This window comes from Sarcophilus harrisii, chromosome 6 (genome assembly GCF_902635505.1).
Source record: "Sarcophilus harrisii chromosome 6, mSarHar1.11, whole genome shotgun sequence".
Lineage (NCBI taxonomy): Eukaryota > Metazoa > Chordata > Mammalia > Dasyuromorphia > Dasyuridae > Sarcophilus > Sarcophilus harrisii.
This window is the reverse complement of record NC_045431.1, coordinates 57300250-57327788: the sequence shown is the minus strand read 5'-3', so window position 1 is coordinate 57327788 and position 27539 is coordinate 57300250. Positions and strand designations below refer to the sequence as shown.

At 33.5% G+C, this 27539-nt stretch overlaps 1 pseudogene; it reads right to left on the bottom strand.

The window, feature by feature from the left end:
• Nucleotides 1–27539, bottom strand: part of LOC105750898 — a 134644-nt pseudogene that overhangs the window by 64105 nt on the left and 43000 nt on the right.

Here is a 27539-nt window from a genome sequence, read left to right as displayed (position 1 = left end):
AAGACCTGACAAGATATACACTTTTTTTTTTTTAAGATATACACTTTTTATACCAAATTAATGTAAGCTGTGAAACCGTCGCAAATTTTATTGGCCATGGCTCCAAATTTTACATACTGGTCTCCATTAAAGATAACCAGACTATTACATAATTGGTGATGGATTCTTAAAGAAAAGGTTTCTAAGGTTCCTCTAAAAGGACCAACTATCTTTACAGATGCATCCAAACATAATATTTATTCTGTTTACTCTTGTGACTTAACTATAAAGAAAGTAGTCAGAACTCCTTTTCAATCCACTCAGCAGAATGAATTGTATGCAATCATTTTAGCTCTTACTTATTATCCAGGAGATATAAATGTAATATCTGACTTGTCCTATTAACTAGGTGTGGTACAAAGAATTGCCACAGCCCAAATAGAATTTATAGCTTGCAATATATATCAGCTCTTTAAGGAACTTCAAGAGCAAGTGACAAAGCATCCAGGTAAAATTTATATTTTGCATGTCCACTCTCATAGTGGACTTCCAGGTCCCATTTTTGATGGTAATTCAAAAGCAGATAGCCTTCTAACCATGTTGGTCAATACTCCTTTATTTTAGGAAGCCCAAGAATCTCACTCTAAATATCATCAGAATGCTCAAGCTTTAAGTTTACAATTTGGAATAACAAGAGAAGAAGCTAGGAGCATAGTAAAAGCCTGTACAGCTTGTCTTCCTTTCCACGCTCCTACACTGCCTCCAGGGAAGAACCCTCGTGGTTTGAGACCCAATGAAATTAGGCAAATGGATGTGACCCATTATAAATCTTTTGGTTGTCTGTCTTTTATCCACATAGACACTTTTTCAGGATTCATCTTTGCAATACCAGCAGCAAAAGAGACAGCCCGAGTGGCTGAATTCCTTATACAAGCATTTGCAATTATGGGTGTGCCACAAGCAATAAAAACAGACAATGGACCTGCATATGCTTCTCAACATTTTGCACACTTGTGCACAGTATAAGATTTTACATACCACTGGCATAACCTTTAATCCTCAAAGTAATAGTAGCAATAGTAGAGAGGAGAAACAGAGACATTAAGATGCTCCTCCAAAAACAAAAGAAAGGGGGAGCCACAGGTAATCCTAGAGAACTTTTAATTTAGTTCTTTATACTATTAACTTCTTGATTTTTGATAAAGATTCACTGGCTCTGGCAGACATGTTTAATAACCTACCAGAAGGGCAGTGTCCAGTGTGAGCAGCTCCACTATCTTCAGATAATTGCTAGGTGATGTGAAGAGACCCAAAAAGTGGTGAATGGAAGGGACCAGATAGGCTAACTGCTGGGGCAGAGGGTTTGCTTGTATCTCTACAAATGGAGAAGGAATCAGACAGGTGCCAACAAGCGGTATTCCCCTTGTCCATTGAAAAAAGGCAGAAAATGAGAAGAACCTTGAAATAAAGGAAAAGGCCCAAGAAATATCTGGTGGTTCCATCTATGACTACAAGTGCCACTAAAAAGCATGGCTGTTAACCCAATGTGAATGGCAATTGAGTCATAAACATCCAAAACTGTTGCAGGACTTCAAAACTTGCAGGAATCATTGGATTCCCTGACACATGAAGTAACCAACAATAGATTGGTTTTGGACTATCTTTTGGCTGCTGAAGGAGGTGTATGTGTGATTGTAATTTATATACCCTAGAATATAGTAAGCATTTCATAAATGTTATACATATATACATACATATATTTGTTTATTTTTTTTTCTGAAGCAATTGGTCCTAATTGACTTGTCCAGGGTCACAAAAGTAGGAAGTGTTTGAGATCAGATTTGAATTCAGGTCCTCCTGACTTCTGCCATATCCACTGCACCATCTAGCTGTCCCCTGTTGTACATTTTTTACCAAAGAAATAAATTTATCTGTAGGAAATACTTTTCCAGAAATTAAACTTAAGCATGAATTATCATAGAAAGAGGCAGAATAACTTCATAGAGAGTGTTTTCAAACAGTTTTATCAAAAAAATAGTATCTTGATGAAGTATCTGTGGTTCTTGTATCAACTTTTGATAAAAGCAAAGGAAAATTCATTAGAGTATAACACAGTGAGGAGATCTCAGGGATGGGCAGAGAAATCAAGGGCCAATATCTCTGCGTTTTAACCATTTACCTTAATATAGTAATAAAACTGAAACTATTTGAATAAGTAGAGCATTAGAATGCCTACTAGGCCATGGCTCTCCAGTATCACATGTATTAAATGAAATGTCGACAGGTGCTGGTTCTCATTGTGCTCATAACCAAATATCCTAACAAATGCTGAGAGTGCAAATATTTTATACTGTTGATTAAACTGAAGGCCATGAGCTCAGCATGACAGATGCAAGGGAGGAAAAGCTGACACTCCATTGTGGGGGTTTAGAGACAGTTTTGAATTTCTGCCCAAACAGAAAACAATAGGCCACTTTAGCACAGGCCTGATCAGCAGGGGTGCTTGTTGAAAGAGCAGACTATTCTTTTTGTTGTTATTGTTATTTGTTTTCTCCTAAATTCTTGAACCAGCGATCAATGAAAAATCCCTTTTACAACTTAAAAGAAAAAGGAAATACAGTGTAATATTTGAAATTCTGTAGACCTGGTATGAAATATTATCTCTGACACTTGTTTAGCTATGTGACTGTTTATGTCATTTAACCTGAATCTCAATTTCCTCATCTATAATATGCAGATTAAAAAACATCCATAGTATCTACTTCAGGTTTGTTGTAAATTTCAAATAAGAAAATATACATAAATAACTTTTAAAAATGTAAATCATGGATTTGTTACTATTATCATCATCATTAAAGACTATAGGAAAGATGGCATTGTTCTAAAATATGTTTAAGGTAAAATAACTTCAAAATTAGTAACTGTCACCTTTTTTAACTAAAAGCAACAAATAATCAGACCTTTTGGATTTATTCACGTGTGTGTGTGTGTGTATAAAATCCTTCAATCCATCTATCTATCTATCTAGAGAAGATACAGGACTACACAGTTCATCAATTTAATCTGAAGATTGAGAATTAAAATTCAACATTTCAATAACTGCAAAGTCATGTATCAAAGTACATGATTCCAAACAGAGTAACAGTAGTTTAGAAATAAATAGTGGTAAAAATACCTGGTCAAGAAATTGAATTGTTTCTTAAAATGATTCCTAGTCAAGAACAATAGGAACTCACAGATTTAAATAATGACACAGAAGTCCTAGAGGGGCTGTGCAAAAAACCATAAACTTTAATGCTTTATTGGTAGAGATGTGAACTGATCCAGTCGTTCTGGAAAGTAATTTGGAGTTATGTTCAAACAACATAAAACTGTTTATGACACTGCTCTAGTCTACACTCCAAGAAGCCCAAAGAAAGAACTCCTGAGAAAGCTGGGAAAGCCAAGCAATATGAGAAGAAGGAAGAAGATGAGGAGGAAATCCCATTCAAATAAGCATCAGGTAAAAGGAAGAAAGGAAATGGACTAAGAAATAGAAACTGGAAACTGAAGTATCTAAATTTCAACCTCTTTTTTGCTAACCTGAACATCAACAAAACTGCATTTGTACTAAAAAGTGGCATTATAAACATAAAACATAAAAAAACTGGCAAAAATGGCCCTCACCATTGTGGACATCCACAGTTCTGCCACCAGAAAGTTCAGCTAAGTGGAATTCAAATGCCCTGAAGATGGCAAAAGGCCCTACAAATTCAAAGTACTTGATTGTGAAATGAAGCTGAGAAAAATTAAGAGAACAAAAAAGATCGAAATGCAGTGCTGATCTTCCTTAAAAATCTTCTGTACAGAGGATAACCGAGGCTGACCTAAAAGACAGATGTTCATTCAATTTGACTCTGTAGAAGATGTGAAAGAAGCTTTGAATTCTTGTAACAACGTAGAAGTTGGAGGTAAAGCCATCCAGTTGGAGCTGATGAGATAGAAAACAACAAATGCAGCCAGTACCATGAAGCCAGTTTTACAAAATAGTTTTTATTAATGATCTGTTCAATGATACAACAGAAAGGAACAAAAAAATTAAAAGATTCATTTCACAGCTCTGTGAATGACAGGACAGTCACTGACAGAGTCAATTAGACATTTAAATTTCATGGACTTTAACTTCAAGACAAAGAAGACAGGAGATGGGAAGATTGATAGAAATAAAGTTAACTCTGAACTGGAAAAAGTCTAGTCACTTTTGAGGCCATGAGGCAGCGGTGGTCATGGAGATTTGGTGGCCAAGGAGACTGGTGGTAGAAGCAATTTTGAAGGTTGGTATGGTTTTGGAGAGGGACAACAATCCACAAGGAAGAATTTTAAATATCTTCACCCTATTTTTTTTTCCTCCTGCCATTTAAATGGACTATGGAGGTTTTAACTCAGTCATTAAACACTTGGTTCTCAAAGGATGGTCTAGAGTATCCTGGGGAATCTCTGAAACCCTTTTAGAGGGTCTACAAATTCAAAAATAGTTTTTATTTCCAATATGGTAAATGTCTATAAATATAATCCAGATAAACAAAAACTCTTTGGAGAGATCCTCAATAATTTTTAATAGGATAAAGATACTGAAAACAAAAGTTTGAGAACCACTAGTTTAGAATATTCTAAAACAAACATGCAATCTGGGGGTCATTTTAATAAAAACTTGATGAAATACAAATGAGAGAGTATGTTGATTTTGACTAGATGGATGTACCATATAAATTTTTTGCACAGATGAATGATAAATGTAGAAGTTAATCTTTTTGTCCATAAGTTGTCTTGAATGTTATACCTCATGTGAAAAACTATCTTCCTACAAAATAAATTAATAAATAATTTTAAAATAATATTTTAACAAAGATAATATTATTATGAGACAACACAGGCTTCTATTAAGAATATATAGTCTATTTTTTAATCTCATGCATCATAACATATAATTTCTTTATATATGTTTATACTTTTAATTTCTGTTTACTCTTATTTCTTGTTCATATCCTGAAACAACTAGTACAACGTTTGGTGTAAAAAGTGCTTAATAGAAAATGTATAAATACCTAAATGACTAAGAGATTCCCCAGATATTTGTAGCTACTCTTGTGGCAAAGAATTGGAAAGTTAGGGGATGTCCATTAAATGGAAAATTGTTGCAATATGTGAAAATGATGGAATAATATTTTAGTATTAAAAAATTGTGAAGTGAATGGTTTAAAAATGTAAAGAACTTTATGAAGTGATGCAAAATGAAATGAAGTGAAAAAAAGTATTTTAAATGGAGGAATCCATTTGGGGTACAATGTCGTTGAGCAAAGTTGAAATTTATTTTTAATTCTTCTTTTATATACTTATAATTCAATGACTATGATGTCTTCAAGATAGGTACTCCCTTCATTTTTGCATTTAGCTACCCATCTACATATATATATATATATATATTATATTTATATTTATATATTTATTTATATTTATATATATAATATATATATATATATATATAAATCTTATCCATGTCATGATATTGCTCCTTTACAAAATCTCCATCCTATTTTCTAGGGTTCACTTTCTAGTCCTCTTGTGATGACACAGATAACATTGGAACAAATGGATTGATCAAAATGTATTGTTCATTCTCAAAATATGATGGACATATCTTCTTTTCATATTATATATATATATATATATATATATATATATATATATATATATTCCTTTTATGAATTCCTTCCCGAGACTTTCATATGCAATAATCAATTGTTGTTGTCTTATACCCACCATGGACCTCTACATTGTCCTTTAGGCATTAGGGAGCACAGAGGTAAGCATTAAGATTAGAGTCAGAAACACCTGAATTCAAATTCAGTTTCATACAATTAGTAGATTTGTGACCTACATAAGTCACTTTCTGTACTTCAGTTTCCTTAACTATAAAATAAAAATTATAGTAGCACTTACTTCTCAGAGTAGTTATGAGGACAATATATTAAAGTGCTTAGCCCAGTATCTGGCACACAGTAGGTACTTAATAAATAATTGTTCCTCTCCTCACTTTTTTCTTTCCCTTTCCTCCTGTGGCTGGCCTGTAACATTCTTCAGAGACCAAAGAATTCCATCATATTTGATCATACTACATTATTTGAGTCATTAAAACAAACATAAAAATCATGGAGATCCTGTGTGTGTGTGTGTGTGTGTGTGTGTGTTTTCCTCAGAGAGATGTTTAAAGCCATTAAAAACACAGCACAGTTTTCCAAATGAAATCTACTCTTCTCTATTCCTATTGAATTGGAGGCCCAACTTCATCATATAGATGTGTCTATTTAAGATGTTTGTACTGTTGGACTAGTCCCATAGTTTGTCTGTCCTAATTTTTAAGTAATTTGTCATTTTTTTTTGTCTTTGTGGATAGCTAGACAAACTCTTTAAAATGACTAGAATATTTTGTGTTCATTCTTAAATAAGACATACTCTTGTTAACTATTGTTAACAATAAAGAATAAATAGTATATTTCCCTCATTGATAACATCTGTTTTTCTTTTCTTTCATTCTCATTCATTAGTCAATTCATTTGAACATGATTCTGTCCTCAGGTAAATTGCTCTATCACCACATTTCTCAGATTTGTTTCTTTAAAACAATGTTTTATGTCATTTCTATAGGTCTACAATTCACATTAATTAGTTGTGAAATGCACCAACCATTTTGCAGAGCAAGTTGGAACGATGCTCAAAGGGTTATAAAACTTTTCATACCCTTTGATGTAGGAGTCTCACTACTGGGGCAGAATCCCAAAGAGATTATAAAAATGGAAAAAGACCCATATATGCAAAATGTTTGTAGCAGCTCTTTTTATGGTAGCAAAGAACTGGAAGTTAAGTGGATGCCCATCAGATGGGGAATGGCCAAATATGTTCTGATATATGAAGGTAATGGAATATTATTGTTCTATAAGAAATGATGAGTTGGCTGATTTCAGAAACTCCTAAAGAGACTTACATGAACTAATGCTGAGTTAAGTGAGCATAATCAAGAAAAACTGTACACAATAACAAGAAGATTATGTGATGATCATCGCATTTGCAAAGTCAATCATATCCAGAGAGAGAACTATGGAGACTGAATGTGGATCAAAGCATAGTATTTTCACCTTTTTGTTTTTTCTTTGCTTGTTGTTGCTGTTTTCCTTTGGTCTGATTTTTCTTACACAACATGAGAAATATGGAAATATGTTTAAAGGGGAAGTACATATTTAATTTATATCAGATTGTCTTAGGGAGGAAGGAGGTAAGGGAGAGGGAGAAAAATTTAGACTACAAAGTTTTACAAGAATGAATGTTGAAAACTATCTTTACATGTATTTGTAAAAAATAAAATACTATTGAGAAAAAGAAAAAATAAAATTCACATTAATAATCATAAGATATAATATACTTCTTTGTGATAAAATTTTGTTTGCTTTATTTTTTAGCCATGCTCTTTCTTATGATATGTAGAAGCTGAAGCCTTAAGTTTTTTTATCCCAAGTTATTTCCTCCTGAATGACTTGGAATATTCTTCATTTTTCTTTTTGGGTTTTACCTGATGTTTTCTGTGCTATCTTGTTTTAGTGCTTTTCCAGATACTCCCCCCACCCCAGCTCTTTCCATAATCAGTTTAATGCTCTTATTCAGTTTGGCAAGTCTTTAGATTAAAATAGTCTTACCTTAAACCTTGAAATATATCTCATCCCTAGCCAAAAGTTTATCATGCTGGCATCTTAACCTATGGCCCATAAAACCACATCCTTTTGTCTGCCATGATCTATAGAACCAGCTGTTCACTTATCATATTCTCTTTTTTCTTCCAAAAACTAAAACTTCAATTGGAAAAAAAAGAAATGAAAACACCACCTGTGTCCCCAAGTCCTTGGGTTTTCTGTCCAGGACTTCCTAATTACTAAAGATGCTTTCCAGGTTTCTTTTGGCAATACCATATATATACGTATCAACAAAAGTGAGTTGTGGTTGGCAGCTTTGATAAGTTTTGGCAGGTTCAGGTATATGCTCTAGAAATGAAGTATGCTCCCCCAAATGGCCATGTTGGTTCTCCATATGATCATTTTCATACCCTTCAGCAACATCAAGATTTATATTTCCTTTGAGTCCAGTAACATGTATCTTCACACCTGCTACTGTCTATGAAATCTCTTTATTTTATCTTGAATATGGAGGGATACTTTTTTATGAAAATTCCCACATTTACTTCCTATGGAACAAATCTTATACTTGCTACATTACTTCTCTATGTCAGTGTTATTTTTCTTTATTCTATGTGCCCTATTCTCCTGATTTAATGTCTTGATTTCAGAATGAGTTAGCTTCTGCTGCCTCAAAAATTTTTTGACTTCAATCTTTGTATGATTTCTTCCATTTTGGGTCAGGACTCTTTGAGCTCACTAGCAAGTTATCAGTTGATTAATAACCCTTAATTTCTTTCACTAGATCCTAAAGCAATAAAAATCAACTTGTAATACTCATGAAGAAAGCTTTTAGTAAGAAAACAAATGATATTAGAACTATACTACCTTTCAAAGATATCATTTCTGAATCCTCTTTCTTATTCAACTATTCTTCATAGTTTCATAAACCATAACATAATAGATTGAGAGTTGATTGGGAACTTAGTGATCACTCAGTATATTCTCCTTTCTCTAAAGTTCAGGAATTGTGACTCTTGAGAGTTGAATGACTTGACCAAGATTATTAGGCAGTAAGTCTCAGAGCTGAGATTTCAATGTGGGTCCTACAACACCAAAACTGATTACTTCTGATGATTACCAGTTCTACATATCATTGTTATTCTATTCTTTATTCCCTACAAGTTAGGCCAAAGTGTGTGTGTGTTGGGGGAAGCAGGGACAATATGTATGAATACTATATATGGTATTTGAACTCTGTGGATGCATTTGTACATAAAATATCTTCCAATGACTAGATCAGATGCAAATTAATCTACTGACCAAAACTAAGTTCCTAAACCTTATCTCTGCTTTACTTATACTCACCCAAGAAGAACAGCACAAAGGGTAGGAAAAATCCTTTCACTAAAACTAATGATGTTTCTCCTCAAAAATGTACATACAATATAATGTTAAGTTGTTAAAAAGTTGAAGAACTTTTGTTTCAGACTTTTCATGACCATGTAAATTACAATTCTTATGGGTTTGTTTTGGGAAAGATTCTAGAATGGTTTGCCATTTCCATTCCATCCATGCCATACTCCAGAGAATTACTGCAAACAGGTTATGAGTATGACTTGCCCAGAATCATAATTTGAAGTCAACTGTTCTTGATTCCAGAACCATTGTTTTATCCAATGGGACACCTAGCTGACTCTTATCACCTAGCTGTCTTTTTAGGTCTCACTTATGAGATGACATTATAACAAGGATTAACAAGTGCTAGGCTTTGAATCTGGAAATCTTGGATTCAAATTTGATCTTGAACATGGTAAACATGTTGAACAATGTAAAAATCATTAATAAGTTGCATAAACATAAATCCTGAATGTTACATGTGACTCATTAAGACACTGTGATAAAGAAGAAAAGATGAGAGAATTTTGATAATAGGAATTGCCCACAACACAGATGGAAAACTTGCCCATCATCTTACTACTAGAAGAAAGAGAGATCAATATCTATAAATGTGGGTGAATCAAAAATGAGGGATACCACATAATTTGGGAGGCCTGATTAAAATATGTAAATATTTCATTTTACAACACCAAATTAATTATTACTGGGTCTTTCTAGATACTCTCTCCAAATAGATAGTCATAACTCATCCATATTTGTACATGTTGAATTAATTTCATCTATATCCACCACAATATAAACATTGCAAGAAATCCAATGCTCTGCTAAACAGCAATAAAATTGTCATTTGGTAGAAGAATCAAAGACAGATTTTGAAATTTCTTTAAAGTATTTTATATAAATATTTTTGATATTGATTTTCTTTATCTCATCTAGGCTAGAAGTATAATAGAATTTACTGGTCTAACCCTTTACTAAATGGAAAAGAATTTCATTGGGGCCAGCTTACTCCTCTTTAAGTGACCTCCTTAAGCACCCCCTTGCTCCTGGAACTTATATTGATGTCAGACTCAATGTGGATACCCGACTGGCGTTAGCTCTATAGCAACCTTAAGTGAAACATTGTACTAGCTTGGGCCTCTCCATTAGCCTAGATTATAAATAAGCATATGGTATTATACATAACTAGACATTTTTTAAAATAAAAAAGTTTATATACCAGTGCTTACCTCCTTCTCTAAAACTGTAGTTTAAAAAAAAAAAAAAAGCAAAGCTATCAGATACTACTTATAGTTTTAGAGCTAAAAAGGTATCTCAGAGACTTTATTCTCACTTCATAGAAGTGGGAGCTGAGGCCAAGAAAGGTGCAAAAGACTTACCTTTATATATACACAAATAGAAAGTTGGAAGCCTGTTGCACTGGTAAGCTTCCAACCCCCCACTCCCACTCCTACCTTCTCATGCTCAGCAAGCCAGTGTTCAATCCCTGCCTAGTGCAAGAAGCAGGAGATAGTACTGTGCCGAAGGAGCAGAGATCAACTTAAAAAATCTCAAAATAGTTTGAAAAATGAGAAGTACAATAAAGCTACTATGGTGATAAGAAAGATTACAAACAGAAACTCAAAAGTGGACAACATGTCAAAATGTCTATATGCAAAGCCTCAAAGAATAATATGAATTGACCTCAGGCCCAAAAAAATACTCCTGAAAGAGTTCAAAAAGGATTTCAAAAATCAAGTAAGAGAGGCCAAAAAAAAAAAAAAAAACCTGGGAAAAGAAATGAGATTTATGCAAGAGAATTATGAAAAAAAATTAATAGCTTGGTAAAAGAAGCATAAAAATGAGAAAAGATGAACAAAAATTCACTGAAAGAAAGAACTTCTTAAAACTTCGAGTATACTGCTTGTAACATATACATATATACTTGTGAGATTTGTTACCTCTACAGCATGGAAGACTTTTAATATAGAAATTCTTTCCAAGGAGGCTAATCACAGCCTGGTTGTGACAATAAATAAGTCCTAAATGAGTTGCTTGGGTAATACTGGCACATAGTAAGCACTAAATAATGCTTTGTCATTCATTTTCTTAAATGTTCAATGATTTGCTCAGAGTTATATATTTAAGAATTATAAGAAGAAGCAGTGAAATCCAGATTTTTTTTTTACACCATTCTACCTTTTTATCACCTAAACAATTCCCTGTGCATATTTAAATCCCTAATTTATTGGACTGTTGTTTAGAAATATTTCAATACATGATACCGAATTTCAAAAGATATATTATTAATTGAGCTTCCATTTAATTCAATATACCATACTCTCGATATTATGCCTAGTCCTAGATAGTGTAACGAAAGGCAAACAAGATTTTTTATATTTTAAGAACTGATTAATAAAGAAGCATGTTCATATCTTAATTACTTTAACAAAATAGTTTGCATATGTCTTATTATGACATTCTACAACTTGTATTTGCCAGTGATCTTTTTGGCTGTATTGATTTTGCTATGATGGTTTGACTTGAATTATCTATATAAAAAATGCTATTCCTTTATCTTTAATAAACTAAACGCACATTCATTTTAAGGCAAATAAACCCTTAGAAACTTGTTACCTATTGATTTTGTTGCCATATAAAAATTTTAAAGATATGATATACTTTTTAAACATGTCAAAGTTATTCCAGAGGCTCAGGGGTCTTCCAGGGTAAATAATATGCCACAATAGGACTGATGAACACTTCATGGAAAAACTATTTGACTTGCATCTCATATCAGTCCACTATGAGATAATAGCTGTGTTCAACTAGAAAAACTATTTAGCTACGGTTTTCAGGGGGAAAGAGGTTATGTTGGAATGTTATTATGACAATATTGCTAGAATTTGAACTTTTGTAATTTTTTTTTTCTTTTAAAATCAAAAGTGGGGGAGGGAACAGAACTAAGATGGTAGAGAAAAGTCAGGGACTGATCTGAACTCTCTCTAAAACATCTCTGAACATTAAAAATTGTCTCAAAACAAAATCTGAACTGGCAAAATCCCCAAAAGTACAGAATGAAACAACAAAACAACAACAAAGAAAATTGGAACAATTACCCCTTTACTTTAAAGCAAATTCCCACTTTAGTATAGGGTAAAAAGTCAAGGAATAGATTTTTTTAAATTGCCAAATAATGGGAAACGATTCTGGCTATAAAAAACTACCATGGTGACAGGGAAAAATCAAAACACAAACTCAGAGGAAGGTAAATCAGTCAAAACTGCTACATTAAAAACTGCAAAGAAAAAAATACAAATTGGTTTTAGGCCATGACAGAGTTCAAAAATACCTTTAAAAATCAAATAAGAGAGATAAAGTTATAATTCAGGAAAGAAATGAAAGTAATACATGAAAAGTATGAAAAAAAGGCTTAACAACTTGATAAAGTAGGTGTAAAAAATTCTGAAGAAAAAAATACCTTAAAAAAAGCAGAATAGGTCAAATGGTTAAAGAGGCACAAAAATTCAATGAAGAGAAGAATGGTTTAAAAAGCAAACTGGCCAAATTGAAAGAGATTCATTGGGGAAAAGAACCTTTTAAAAAGCAGTACTAAACAGATGGGGGAAAAAAAAGAGATACAACACTTTACTGAAGAGCTCCTTTAAAATAATAAAATTTACCAAATTGCTGGGATTTAGTGGGGTAGGGAGGTATAGAGACTTATTGAATAAAATAATTACTTAGATTTTAAAGTTGGGCAAGTGAAAGTTAATGAATTCATGAGGCATTAAAAAAAATCAAATAATGAAAAAAAGAAGAAAAGCTTTTTAAAATCATATTGGAAAAACAACTGACTTAGAAATAGACATTGGAGAGATCATCTAAGAATTAGCTGAAACTGCAACCTGAAAGTCATGATTAAAAAAAAAAGTCTTGCTATCATCTTTCAAGAAACTAACAAGGAAAACTGCCATGACTTTCCAAGACTAGAGAGTTAAATAAAAACTGAAAGTATCCACCAATTGCCTCCTGAATGAGATCCGAAAATATAAACTCCCAGGAATATTATAGGCAAATTTTAGAACTCTTAGGTTAAAAATATATATACATGTATTTTGAGTAGTCAAAAAAAGAAAAAAAAAATCAAATATTATGAAGCCACAGTCAGGATAATATAAGATTTAGCAAATTGTTATAATAAAGCATCAGAGTGTTTGGAACATAACATTCCAGAGGACAAAAGAACTATTATTACAATTAAGAACCAACTACCTTGTAAAACTTAGTATAATCCTTTGGTGATAAAATGAATGTTTAATGAAATAAAAGATTATCAGGCATTCCTGAAGAAAAGAACAGAGCTGCATAGAAAATTGATATTAAAATGAAAAACTCAAGACTCAAGAGAAGCATAAAAAGGTAAGCAAGAAGAAAAAAATTCTAAGCTATTCAACTAGGTTAACCTGTTTGGAATAGGAAAATGTTATTTGTAACTCCTAAAACTCTCTTATTATTAGGGCAATTAGGAACATTATACATAGACAGAAAGCAGAATGTTAATGTGATTGTTAACATAAATATCTAAAAAGTATATTAAATTAAGGGATGAAATAATTAGTGACCTGAGAGAGGGAAAAGGAGAAGTAGAATGGGGTAAATTATCTGATATTAAAGAGGCATGAAAGTGGTTTTATTGTGGAGCTGAAGCTTGGGAAGTTGTGAGTAAGCGTGTGAACTTTTATTCTTCTTAGCAGTAGCTCAAAGGAGGAAAAACATATACACTTAGTTAGGTATATATACATTCCTTTTATCCTTAATATACTGGAAAATAGGAAGGGAAGAAGATAAGAGAAGGGTATGGTGCTGATAGAAGGGAAGGAAGATTTAGAAAGGTAAAAGTCAGAAGTAAGATACTTTTGAGAAGAGGCATAGTGAAAGTAGAGAAAGAGTAGGATAAACAAGAAAATAGGATGGAGGAAATTCATAGTAATCATAATGGGAAAAAAATTCAGTAAGTATCTCTGATAAAGACCTCATTTCTCAAATATATAGAAAACTAAATCAAATTTATAGAAATCAGTCATTCCTCAATTGATATATTATCAAATTATAAGAATAGGCAGCTTTCAGATGAAGGACCTAAAACTATCTATAGTCATATGAAAAAAAAAATATTCTAAATTACTACTGATTTATAGAAATTCAATTTAAAACAACTCTGAGGTAAGACCTCACACCTATTAGCTTGGTTAATATGACAGAAAAAAAATGACAAATGTTAGTGGGGATGTGGGAAAATTGAAACACTGTTGATAAAATGGTATACCAATTCAACCATTCTGTCAAGTAATTTAAAACTATGCCCAAAGGACTATAAAACTATTCATACTCATTGACAAAGCTCTATTACTATTAGGTATGTCTACCAAAAATATTTTAAAATAAAGGAAAAGAATCTAGATATACAAAAATATTTATAGCAGCTTTTTTAGTAGTGGCTAGGTATTGGTAACTGAGGAGATGTCCAACAATTGCGGAACAGCTAAACAAGTTGTATATGATTGTGTTGGAACACCATTGTGTTAAAAAAAAAAAATGACAAGCAAGGTAATTTCATAAAAAATCTGGAAAGACTTAAAGGAACTGATGAAAAATAAAGCAATCATGGCCAAAAGAACAATGTACAGTAATAGCAATATTACATGATTATCAACTGTGAATAACTTTTAATAAAAAAAAAAGTTATCCATCTCCAGAAAAAGTACTAATGGATTCCAAATGCAGATTGATGGTCACTTCTTCTTTACTTTCCTTTTTGTTTCTTTATTTCGTAATTTTATAAATAACTCACACTGAAATATGTTTGGATGCATATAAAATCAAATTATTGATTTCTCTATAATGGGAGGCAGGTATTAGAGGGAGAGAAAATAGAATTCATTTTTTCAAAAGGAATATTAAAATATTATTTTACGAGTAATTGGGAAAATAATAAAATATATAAAAAAATAAACAAACAGAGCTTAGGACTTTTCATGATAGCTAACACTACTTCATTGACCTGACAGGTTAGAGGGGAATCTCAGATTAAGTTAATAAACTACAAAATGGAGGTATATTTAGTAATGATTAACAAGAGGAATTACTATATACATTTAAGCTTTTATATTTTTCTTTTTATTTTCATCCATAATTCCTGAAAAGTTAGTAAGAAATTATAGAAAACTGTTGCACAATATTAGTATATTGGTTTTAATTCTTCACATTGTGGCACCATGTCAATGGACTGAAGTCTAACAAGAGGTTTTTGTTAAATCTTACTGCTGTCTAGGAATACAAAGAGATTGGATGGTCTCCCTTTGGAAGATTCTGAGAATCCAGGCTTGGGAATCCTTCTATTGTTTATCATTTCCTCTATCAATGAAGATTAAAACAATTTACTACTTAATGGAAAACTCATCAACAGTTGATTAAGATATAATGTCTTGCTCAGAGGCACAAAGCTAGGAAGTATAAAAGGCAGAATTGACACCCAGGTTTTCTCGATCCCAAAGCAAGCAATTTAGCTACTCTGCAGTACTGCCTGTACACATGTTTTAATAGAATATTGAAAAAAATAAGAAAAAAGACAGTCTAATTTTCTATTTTGAGTTCAAGGCCCTTTTAGTATTAAAAGGAGAATTCTTTCCCTCACTGGAACAGTCCTAGTTACTTGGCTAGACTGGTTTGCCTAGGTTATAAGCTTAGCTTAGAGAAATCCAAGTAAAGCAACTTTTGAAGTATTACCTCACACCTAAAAGATTGGCTAATATGAAGAAGGAAGGAAGCTTTTTCTGTCTTAGATTATGTTTAAATAGGTCCATTGCCAATGCACAGAAAGGCAGTGAAAAGCCTTCCTCTCTACAGAATGAATTTTCTATTCTAATATGTGCTTGAGCAGTTCTATTCTCTACTTGTGGTATGGAGGCACTTAGAATTACTAAATTCTTTGGAACCTATGTTTATATTCACTGTTGGTATAAAGGCCCTATAGAACTTGTTAAGATAAGATATATAAGAAGATAGAGATTAGAAATTTTACAGCTTCTAAATACATAATCCATCCCCATATTCATTTATTTCCCATTGGTAGCTTAAATTGCTTTATGATTAATTTTATCTCTTTATCTACAAAGCAAGCATGCTTATTAAGTGAATTGTGTTTGTTATTCTCATAATATTGACACTGGAGAAAGAGAAGAAAAGAGGTGAAATTTCTCCTTCTAAGAAGTTCTTGATGTTGCTTTGGTGCATTTCTATATATCACTAACAAAATCCAACAAGAAGTGATAGAAAATTGTATACTGTACATACTAAAAAATACTTGGAAATCTATCTGTCAAAATAAGCCCAGGAACTGTATAAAAACAACTATAAAACACTTTTCACAAAAATAAAAGCAAATATGCATAATTGAAAAAGTATTAATTGATACAGTTAGGCCAAGCCAACATAATAAAAATGACAATTCTACCTAAATAAATCTGTTTGTTTAATGCCATCCAAATCAAACTATCAAAAATTATTTTATAGAGTTAGAAAAACTAACAAAATTCATCTGGAACAACAAAAATTCAAGGATATCAAAGAAATCAATGAAAAAAAAATGGGAAAGAAAGGTCTAGCCAGACCAGTTCTCAAATTATATTATAAAGCAGCAATTATCAAAACAATTTGTAACTAGCTACGAAATAAAATGGTATGACAGTGAAAAAGATTAGGTATAAATGATCTTCTAGTAAATGACCATAGTAATACAATACATGATAAACCCAAAGATTCGAGTTTTTGGAACAAAAACTCATTATTTTACAAAAATTGCTAAGAAAACTAGAAAACAGTATAACAGAAACTTGATATATAACATTTCACACTATATAGCAAAAATAGAAAGAGTATTTGCCATAAGCAAATTAAGAGAACATGGAATAATTCATCTGTCATATCTATGACTGAGGGAAGAATTTAGGACACAACAACATATAAAGAGCATTCCAAAATGTAAAATACAGAATTTTTGTTCTATAAAATTAAAAAAAAATTGTGCAAATAAAACCAATAGGATTAAAATTATAAGGAACACAAAAAACTAAGGGAAGGGGAGGGGACTGTAATAAGTACCTCTGATAAAGGCTGGATTTTCCAAATATATAGAAAACTGAGTCAAAATTATTAAAATTCATGTCATTCCCCAATTGATAAACACTCAAAGGATATGAACAGGCAATTCCCATATAAAGAAATAAAAATTCTCTACAAGCATATGGAGGAAAAAACCACTCTAACTCACTATTGATTAGAGAAATGCAAGTAAAGCAACTTTTGAGGTATTACCTCACACCTAAAAGATTGGCTAATATGAAGAAGGAAGGAAGGAAGAAAGGAAGGAAGAAAGGAAGGAAGGAAGGAAGGAAGGAAGGAAGGAAGGAAGGAAGGCAGGCACAGAGGAAGGAAGGAAGAAAGGAAGGAAAGAAAAGTGAGGGATGGAAGAAAGGAGGGATGGAGGGAAGAAGGGAAGAGAGAAAGGGAAAGCAAGAAAAAGAGAAAAAGAAAGAAAATGTTGGATGTTGGAGGGGATTCCGAAAAAATAAGACACTCAGGTAAATTTGTTAGAATTATGAACATTCTGGAGAACAATTTGAAATGATGCCCAAAGGGCAAACAAACTGTGAATAACTTCTTGTCCAGCAATACCACTACAAAATATGAATCCAAAAGAATTCTTAAAAAGTAGAAAAGGACTCACAAGTACAAAAAATTATTTTTGTGATGGCAAAGAATTAGAAATTGAGGGAATGCCCGTCAACTGAACAAGTTAAAATATATGATTGTGATGGAATTTTATTGTGTTATAAGAAATGACAGGCAAGATAGTTTCAGGAAAAGTTGGAGAAACATATGAATTCACATAAAGTGAAGAGAACAGTTTGGTAGAACATAGATATGGGCTAAAATCTCACACTTATATAAACATAAGGTCAAAATGAATAAATAATTTAGATATCAAGGGTGTAGCATAAGTAAATTAAGGGAGTATGGGGAAAAAGTACCTGTCAAATCTATTAAAAAAAAAAAAAAGGAAGAGTCTATGATTAAACGAGAGATAGAGAAGATCATGAGAATTAAAATAGATAATTTTGAATATGTGAAATTAAAAAGCTTTTTAATAAGCAAAGCTAATGTTGTCAAAATTAGAAGGAAAACAGGAAACTTGGTGAAAATTACAGTACGTTTTTCTGATAAAGGCCTCATTTCTCATAGAGAACTGGGACAAATTTATAAATGTAAGCTCCATTCCCCAGTTGATAAAAGCTCAAAGGAGATAAACATATAGTTCTTACAAGAAGAAATCAAAGCTATCAATAGTCACATGAAAAATGCCCTAAATCAATGCTAATTAGAGAAATGCACATTAAAAGAACTAAGATACCACCTAATGCCTCTCAGATTGGTTCACATTCCAGAAAAAGAAATGGACAAATGCTGTAGGAAATGCAGAAAATTGGAACACTAATCCAATATTGGAGTGGTGGAGTAATCCAACTATTCTGGAGAACAATTTGGAACCTATGCCCAAAGGGCAAAAACACTACTAATTCTATATCCCAAAGAGATCAAAGAAAAGGGGAAAAAAGAATATATCTACAAAAATATTTTATAGCAGCTCTTTTTGTAATGGCAAAGAATTGGAAAATGAGGACAGGTCCATTGAATGGAGAATGGTTGGACAGGTTCTAGTGTATAATTGTGACCAAATTATATTATAAGATATGACAAGCAGGATGATTTCACAAAAAACATAGGAAGACACATAGGAAGTCACGAAAAGTAAAATGAGTAGAACCAAAAAACCATTGTACACAGTTACAGCAATATTAGAAGGATAATCCACTATAAAAGACTCAGCAATTCTGATCAAGACAATGATCCAAGACAATTCCAAAGGTCCCTTGATGAAAAATGCTATCCAGCTCCAGAGAGAGAAAAACTCTGAATGAAGACTGAAGACTTTTTTCCAACTTTCTTTTTTTTTTGTCTCAATGTTTTTTTTCACTAACATGAAAATACATTTTGCTTAACTTCACATGTGTAATCAATATCAAATCCTTTATCTTTCAGTAAGAGTAGAGTCAGAAGGGAAGGAAAACTTCAAATATCAAAAACAAAATAAAATAAAAGATTGTTATTTCTTTTACATGTAATTGGTAAATATTTAGCTGTGTGTGGATGGGTAGATAGATAGATAGATAGATAGGCAAAATATGGAAAAGTCATTGTTTGAAATAAGAAATTCCACTGTAGTTACCTTATAGCTCCTTCCTGTGATGTATTACCTTTATGAAATAGCTCAGAGTCTTACATTCATTATTACATAGGACCCCAGAGATGAATATTAGACTCATTCAGCTTATATCCCTGGAATAATTTGTAGGCAGAAAAACTTTTTCCATAGTACTCCCAACTGTTTGGAACATTGATTTCAACTTACTACAATGACCTCATTTTTACCCATACATAGTCCTCTATGATATCAATTCCAGTACAGAAATTAAGAGGTGTATAGTTCTCTTTTGGCTATACAAGCAAAAGCAATCAAAAAAGGAAGCCCAGGAGAAACCACTCAAATTGCCTCTCTGATCAAGGCAAAAATATCTAGCCAGTCCTTCTCACCCATTAAAAGTACATCAATTTTTTTAATTGGCTTAGTAACCACAAAATCTCTATTTTCCCATTCTACTTTCTCTTCTCAAACCAGAAAAGGCAATAAAGAACAATAAATTTTCTTTTCAAAAGTTTCACCTCTCAAGTTCTAGTTACCCTGAGGGGAACTTGCTGGAACTGAAGCAGTTTTTTAATGAGATTAATCTTTATTCTGCCAATCACAAAATAGCAGATGAAGGCTTTTTGTCAGCTAACTGCTCCAGTTTTTGGTTTCTTCCAATAGCTCAGGCAAAACTACTTTTCAACCCCCTACTGAGTCTTTCTGGTCTTTTTGTCTTGCCAGATATTTTAATCAAAATGCCCCGAAGATCTAAATAGAGAAAGTTTGATCACCTGCAATCCCCTTCACATGGAGGGCTTTTTTCAAATCAATAAACAATCCATTAAGAGAGATGTTATTCTCCACAATCTCAGTTTTGTCATTGTTAAAATATTCCTTTAAAACAGAGGTACCAGCAGCAGAACCAAGTTAAAAGGTGATTGGGAAATACTTACAAAATAAATCAAATACAATAGAACACAGATAATGTTAGTGTGTCGTATTGTGATTTAATTAATATGCTGCACAAAGGAATTCTTATTTAAGACAGCCTCCATTTCAATTTGAATTTGACACCATTGTTTTAGACAGCCTGTAAAATCCTGTTTGTTCCCTTTACATGTTTTCACAAGGACATGATACTGGTTATAATGGGGATTATTATATTAAAACAAAATTTTACAAATAAAAAAAAAAAATAAGGATCAATAAGTGCTATTGAATTTTTGGTCTCCCTTTGGGCAAAAGTAATATCCATGATCTTTTCAATTATTTGGGAACATTTACAACTTTATCTTGAAATCTACTTTCATCCCTAGCATGTATCTTATCTAGCTATTTGATCAGGTCCAGACATTTTTCCTAAAAGCAAATTAAGTCATTGCTACAAATGAATGCTAGCAGATATTTATGGTTGGTCAAATCATGTCCAATTCTTCATGACCACATTTGAGGTTTTTGGGCAAAGATATTGGAGTGTTTCATAATTTCCTTCTCCAGATCACTTTTCAGAAGAACAGAGTCAAGTGTTGAATGCCTTGTCCAGAGTCACAGAGCTAGTCAGAGTCTGAGTTCAGATTTGAAACTCAGGTTTTTCTGATTCCAGGCCTAGTATTCCCAAATGCTTAGCTATCCCAAACAGAAATATTCTATTTTATATCCATTTCTTGCCCTCCAGTTTTCACCAACAGATTATCTCTGTATGTTTTCCCTTAGCTAGGTTGCTTCTCTATGAAATTTCATTTTCCTCTCAAGTATTTTCATTTATTTATAAGATGAAACTGCACAAATTGTTTTTCTAACTTTTTTTTTTCTTCCTTTTCCATCTTTTAAAAATTGTGGAGGTTTTTTGTATTATATTCTTCTATTTTGAAAACATCAGTCAGTCAATATATAAAAATTTTTTTAAATGTTTACTGTAATGGGCTGAGGCTTGAGTTGATGCACTGAGGTCCCAAGCACATGAGGCTAAATAGTAATTGGACTCTACTCTATTAATATACATACTTGGATAAAGAATGGCCCCCACCCACTCTCTGTGCAAGTTCTGATGTGCTGTAGAGGAAATGACAATTTTGGTGGGTGGAGGAGAGAGACAGGAAGAGAGGCGGGGAGAGATAGGGCCTGGGTTCTACTCTGGTGGTGCTGGTCTCCTGGCTTCTGGTCTAGCTAGCTTCTCGACTCAGCTGCACACATTGCTATCGCTGATTCTCTTCCACCTCCCATCTTTCTTCACTGAGAATAAAGTTTGACGATTTCCCCCTAACCTGAATTCCTGACTCTGGCTGATTTTAAAATACACGGTCATCACAGTTTACCATTCCAAGCACTAAATTCTGATAGCCCCAAGACCTCAAAGAACTTGCAATATAAAGAGATTAGAAGCTGAGAATGAAGTAAAAAGGAGATAAGGCAGGTTTATTTAGGGGGAGAGGTTACAGACAAAGAAGAAAGTTAATTCATATCATTCATTGTGGTGACTATTCTGTACAGGTTAAATTTCTTTTAGAATGATGATAGATTTTGAATATTTCCCATTTTTCAAAATCAATACCTTATTAAAATAGCTCAAATCACAAACTAATCTTCCTTCTTTCTTCTGAGACTTGCCACTGATTTTTATTCTAACATATGATTAAATGAACACAGACAAAATAAGCACTATGTAAGTGACCATTTCCTATTAAGATAAAAGGTTTAAATGATTGATAGTCACAAAGATTATATTAATGACTTAATTATGAAACTTTTGAGGAATTTACAAGTCTTTCACCTTTTCCTCTCAGCTTCCTCCTCAAATCATATTTGAACATGGTTTAAAATATTCTACTCCACTTTTCTACTCATCATCCAGTATCTTATACTGACATATTTTTGATCTTTTAAGTTTTCTCATAGAATCATATAATTCTTCATACTGTACTATAAATGTGGGTTCATAATCCAGTTGTCCCCAAGGTAGTTTGTTCACATTTATCATAAACACTGCAAGATTAAGAAGCCAAATATTCTAGGAAAGGATGTGATCTTTGGGTCCAGGATAAAATACATTTTATTTAACTTACCACTCTAAGGAGAATATGCAAAATATTAGCTTTGATTTTTTAAATTTTTTTTTCATTTCTGGCTTCATAAGATCATAGAATTAGAGTTAGAAGAGACCTTTGAAGTTAAATAATTCAACTACCCTCATTTGAACTTCAAGTGAGAAAATTGAGGCTCAGAGAGTTTGTGACTTGCCTAAAGTCATGCATATGTTAAGTGGCAGAACAAAAACATCACCCCAAATCTTCTAACTTCATATCAAGCATTCTTTATGTCATACCACATTACCTTTACTTGGATTGGAAAGAAAGACTATCACACCCGAGAGGAGGAAGAAGAAGAAGAGGGGAAAAAAAAGTGGAGGAGGAGAAAAAGAGGGAAGAAAAGATGTGGGAGCAAGGGAGGGACCATGAGTTGGCTTTATAGTTCATTACAATCAGTATTTTCCCATCTGGTGATCTTCATAACATATTCTACCTCCACCTCTGACCCATCATTTTCGACTGAAGTCCCTAGGGCTTCTGACTGGTGAATTTCATCATAAGTGGGCCCAGCCCAGCCCCACCACTCTGGCCATGTTCATGTCTTGTCACACACACACACACACACACAGTCCTCACCCCCACCCAATTCCACACATACACTGTAAACAATAACCAAACCTGCATTACCTGGGAAGGACATTTTTTCCCCCTACCAATTGCTTACAATTCTAACATTATTCTTATTATAACTTTTACCATAATATTCCCACCCTGGTCATCCCTCCCCAGTAAGTATTATTTTCCCCTACTAGAACACAAGTTTCTGGAGGGCAAGGACCATTTTGTTTATTACATTTGTATATCCAACACTTAGCACAGTATAATATACATATGGTTCTGTTTCCTTGGTAACATATTCATTCATTAATCATTGACCAAAGGTTATTCATTATTAGATCCCACATGTAATCTAATGTTCAGGGATTGTTTAACAATTATGTTTTTGCTAGAGACCCAAGTCCTCAATTTCCACCATAGCTGCACTTAATCAGACATTTTAGAGTAATTTGTCATAGGGACAGTCATGCTGATACTACTCACTTTGAGGTTTCAGGGATAACATTACTCTGGGAAGAAATACTCCTACTGGCAAATATGAAATAAAGTTGGGACATCATATAGTTAGACTAACTAGAACCATTCAGAATAAGGAGAAAGATGCCATGAAACAAGACATTATGAGGGAGAAAGATTATCTTCATAGTGGGTTTACTCCTTATTAGAACTTAGTGAAGATCATCATAATCAGATCTTTTAGAGGGGGATTACAGCTTTGAGCATTTTTCTCAGGTTGGCCAGACAAGTAAGCTGGGAATTCAGAAGGAGCGTCTGGAGCTAATGGAATACACCTGCTGACACTTGCTACAGCAGCTCTGGAGCCATCAGCAGTCTGCTTCTCATTAACATAGATCAGTTACCAGGACACTACAAACTTTAAACATGAAACCTTTACCAAACAAAAAGGCAAAATGAATAATTATCATAAAATATATTTAATAGGTAGGTGAAAACAGAAATAAAATATAGTTGCCACCTGAATCTGAGACAAAATTCTATAACCAATGTAAATGATGTAAATTGTGTCCCTTTTAATCTTTGGGGGGAATAGCTGGAAAGGCCCTGATGTAAACTGTGTCCCCTTTACTCTTGGGGGTAAGGGTGCTCTTGAATCTCAAACCCTCCTGGCCTCTGGGAAGGGCCCCATCCATTCAAGAGGAAAACTCCCAGATAAGCAATCTCATTCAATTGGAAATCTCATCTGGGGCATGGCCAAGGCCTTTTATTGAATTGAAGAGATTGGTCCCTGTCTCAGACCCTATAAAATCACTTGCTATGTGCCCAGACTTGTGCAAAAATCCTTAAGGAGTTTGCCTGCTAAGAAAGTTGTTTCCTTAGTGTATTAAACCCATTCTTACCACAGATCTTGAGCCTGGATTCATTGGGGTTTTCAAATTCTTTTGCAAAGCCTATGGACCAGCCAGGGGATCCTATTGCTATCAGGGGATTTCCCAACCCTCATTTTTCACACCTCAACACAAGCAGCATGTTTGTTGTTGTTGTTGTTGTTGTTGTTTTATTTTGTTTGTTTTAGCTAAAACAACCAAATGAATAATTGGAGACCTTGAAGTTAGGAAAACCTGGGTTTCAAGTTCAATCACCAAACTGTATTGGATTCATCATCCTGTGGAGATCTCTTAAATTCTCAGTATGCTTGACAATTTTCAAAGTTGTCAATAAAGCTGAGTACATTGCTGGAGTTTCCTAACCTAGGAATACCTGATAAATGGGGTTTGGTCCTCAATATTTTTTGGATATTTTAGAATGTACATTACCTTGTAAAATATCCCAGTGCCTGGCATCTTTCAAGTGCTTTGTAAATATTTTATTCATAAATCTAACATATTAGTAATATTAAACTATATGATTTATAATATGAGAAAACAATGTATTATATTGTTTAAGAAAATTATTATACTGTGTAAATCCAACTTTATTTGATTAAAGGTTGTCCAAACTCAATTTAATAACTCTTTAGAAATGCTGGAGATGGCTACAAAGTATTAAGGGTTGCTCCAGGTCCTGGATTCATCCAAAGAATTCTTGTTTTCGGTTACTACACTTGAGTCTTGTGAAGTTTACTTAAGCTTATGTTTCGTGTTTTGGTTTTGCCCAAATTTTATTGAATATTAAGGTAATGCCGGAGAAACTGAGCAAGACAGAGATTAGAGAAAAATTTAATAGTTTATTAAATGAAGAGATTTTCTGGGACCAAGTAATCCATGTTTGGATCAAACATTAAGAGGGAAAGGTTATAACCTGAGGCAGAATAACTAAATAGGGCAATTGGGAAACTGAGTCAGGACATTAAAAGGGAACTATGGCACAACACTTACAGCATGTTTATCTCAAACTTCCTTGTTTTCTAGTTACCCTCTCTGCATTGTGTACGTGTATTTCTCATATGGACATCCTCATCAAAGATAAACCTTTCAGAACCTGGATGAGAAGGAGACATGCCTTCTTTCTGGCTCACTCACCTCTACTAAATGACAAGATAAATTTCTTTCTAAAATTATTTCATATTTTGGGATTTGTTTTTACAAATAACAATAAATGAATGAGTATATATTGGGAATGTTAGAGTAACTTTTTTTTTTTTTTGCTAATAGATAGATATAGATATAGATAATTTTAAAAAGTTTCAAAATATCTCCCATAGAAGAATAATGGGGATCATATGAAAAAAGAATTGTGCAGATGATCAGATGAGAACCTGTTGCATACTATATCATTCAATTGATAAATTAATCAGCAGTTATTAAACTTGTTAGCTAGGCACTGTACTTATTGCTGAGTGTTTAAATGGAAAGAATGTCACAATCCCTAAGTCAAGGAGTTTATAATTGTGGAGGGGTAGGGATGACTACACACATTAGAATATACATAATAAATACAAAGATAATTGATTCAAAAATACAAGAAAATTAAATGCAAATGGGAGCTAGCTCTTAGTGGATAGAGTTTGGGGTCTGGAGTTAGGAAGAGGAGTTCATATAAAGCTTCAGTTACTTTTATAAATCTTGACCAGTTTCTTAAACTTTGTCTTAATCCACTGGAGAAAGTAATGGCAAATCACTCCACTTTCTCTGCTACAACAAAAACAAAACAAACCCACAGAGAGTATCATGTGTGTTATAGTATACAAAGTCACAAAGAGTCAAGACTGACTGAATGATGAATAGCAACAAACTTAAAGGCAAAGGAAGAGCATTAGTAGCTGAGGAGAGAAGCAAAGGTTTAATTTAGAAGATAACGGATTAATTTGAACTACTTCTTATAAGACAAAAAGATACTCTGAGTCTGAGACAAGCAGAAAGTAGGATTCAAAAATGGGACCAGGTCAATATAAAAGCATGCAGATGAGAGACATAGTATCCTGTGTGAAGAACTGAGAGATTGCTAGTTTGTACTTCTTTGAATGAGGATCAGGTATAATGAACAGAAACTGTGAAAGGAATTTGGTACAGATGTCAAGGGCTTTACTAACTAAATGAAGAAATTTATATTTTGTTTTAAGGTTTTGCAGAGGGACATGGGGTGTCATGATGCTGGTGATCTGTGTTACCTCCCTGGCTTTTAGGATCTCTTGTTGATTTGCTGAGATAGAGCTTGCTCCTGGCAGGCTGGTGAGTTTCCTGTCTTAGACTGCTCCTCCTCCCTTACCAAGGGAGAAGGACCCCTACTGCTAATCCTCATATTTCCTGAGCTAAAAGATGATTTCACCCTGTCTCCTTGCTAGTTCTGCTTCTTCAGGACTAGCACTATTTTATAGTTGCCCAGAACAGGGAAGGTTACAGAAATTTATTGCTTATTCGCCTATCTTGAATTGCAGAAGCGAAATCTACACAAGTGTTTCAATTTGGATGCCAAACAGGTGGTGTCTTGTATATGCAGAGTCTAGGAGGGGTGTTTTTGTATTTCTTTGGTGCTTCATTGAATCATTCCATGGTCTAGCCATTGGAGGATTCCTAATTGCCTGAGGCCGTGCTGATCTTGTTGAAGGTCTGGCTGCAGGAGGATGTCTGTTTGGCATCCAAAATGTCTGGGCACTTATGAATCTTCCAATGGATTCAGTGCTTCAATAGAGGTTTCAGTGTACTACCAGGGACTCACAGAAACTTTCCACCTGGGCTCAACACACAAACACACCACCTGGCACAGAAATCCACAACAGGAATCCCATCTCAGTACTAGCTACAGCCCCCAGTAGTGCCAAGCACACCCCACCCCACTCTTTCAGCCAGCACCAGACACAAGTCCCCCCAGGCCTCAGGGCAACATCAGGGCAAATCCAGGTAAACAGCCAGTACCTGTAGACACTGCCACAGTGTCCTTTTTCCACCTACAGAACAGAGTTCAAATGTAAAAAGAAAGGCACAAGGAAAAGAAAGTATATGTGTGTGTGTGTGTGTGTGTGTGTGTGTGTGTGTGTGTGAGAGAGAGAGAGAGAGAGAGAGAGAGAGAGAGAGAGAGAGACAGAGACAGAGATAGGGACAGAGAAATAAAAACAGAGACAAAGAAAAAGAG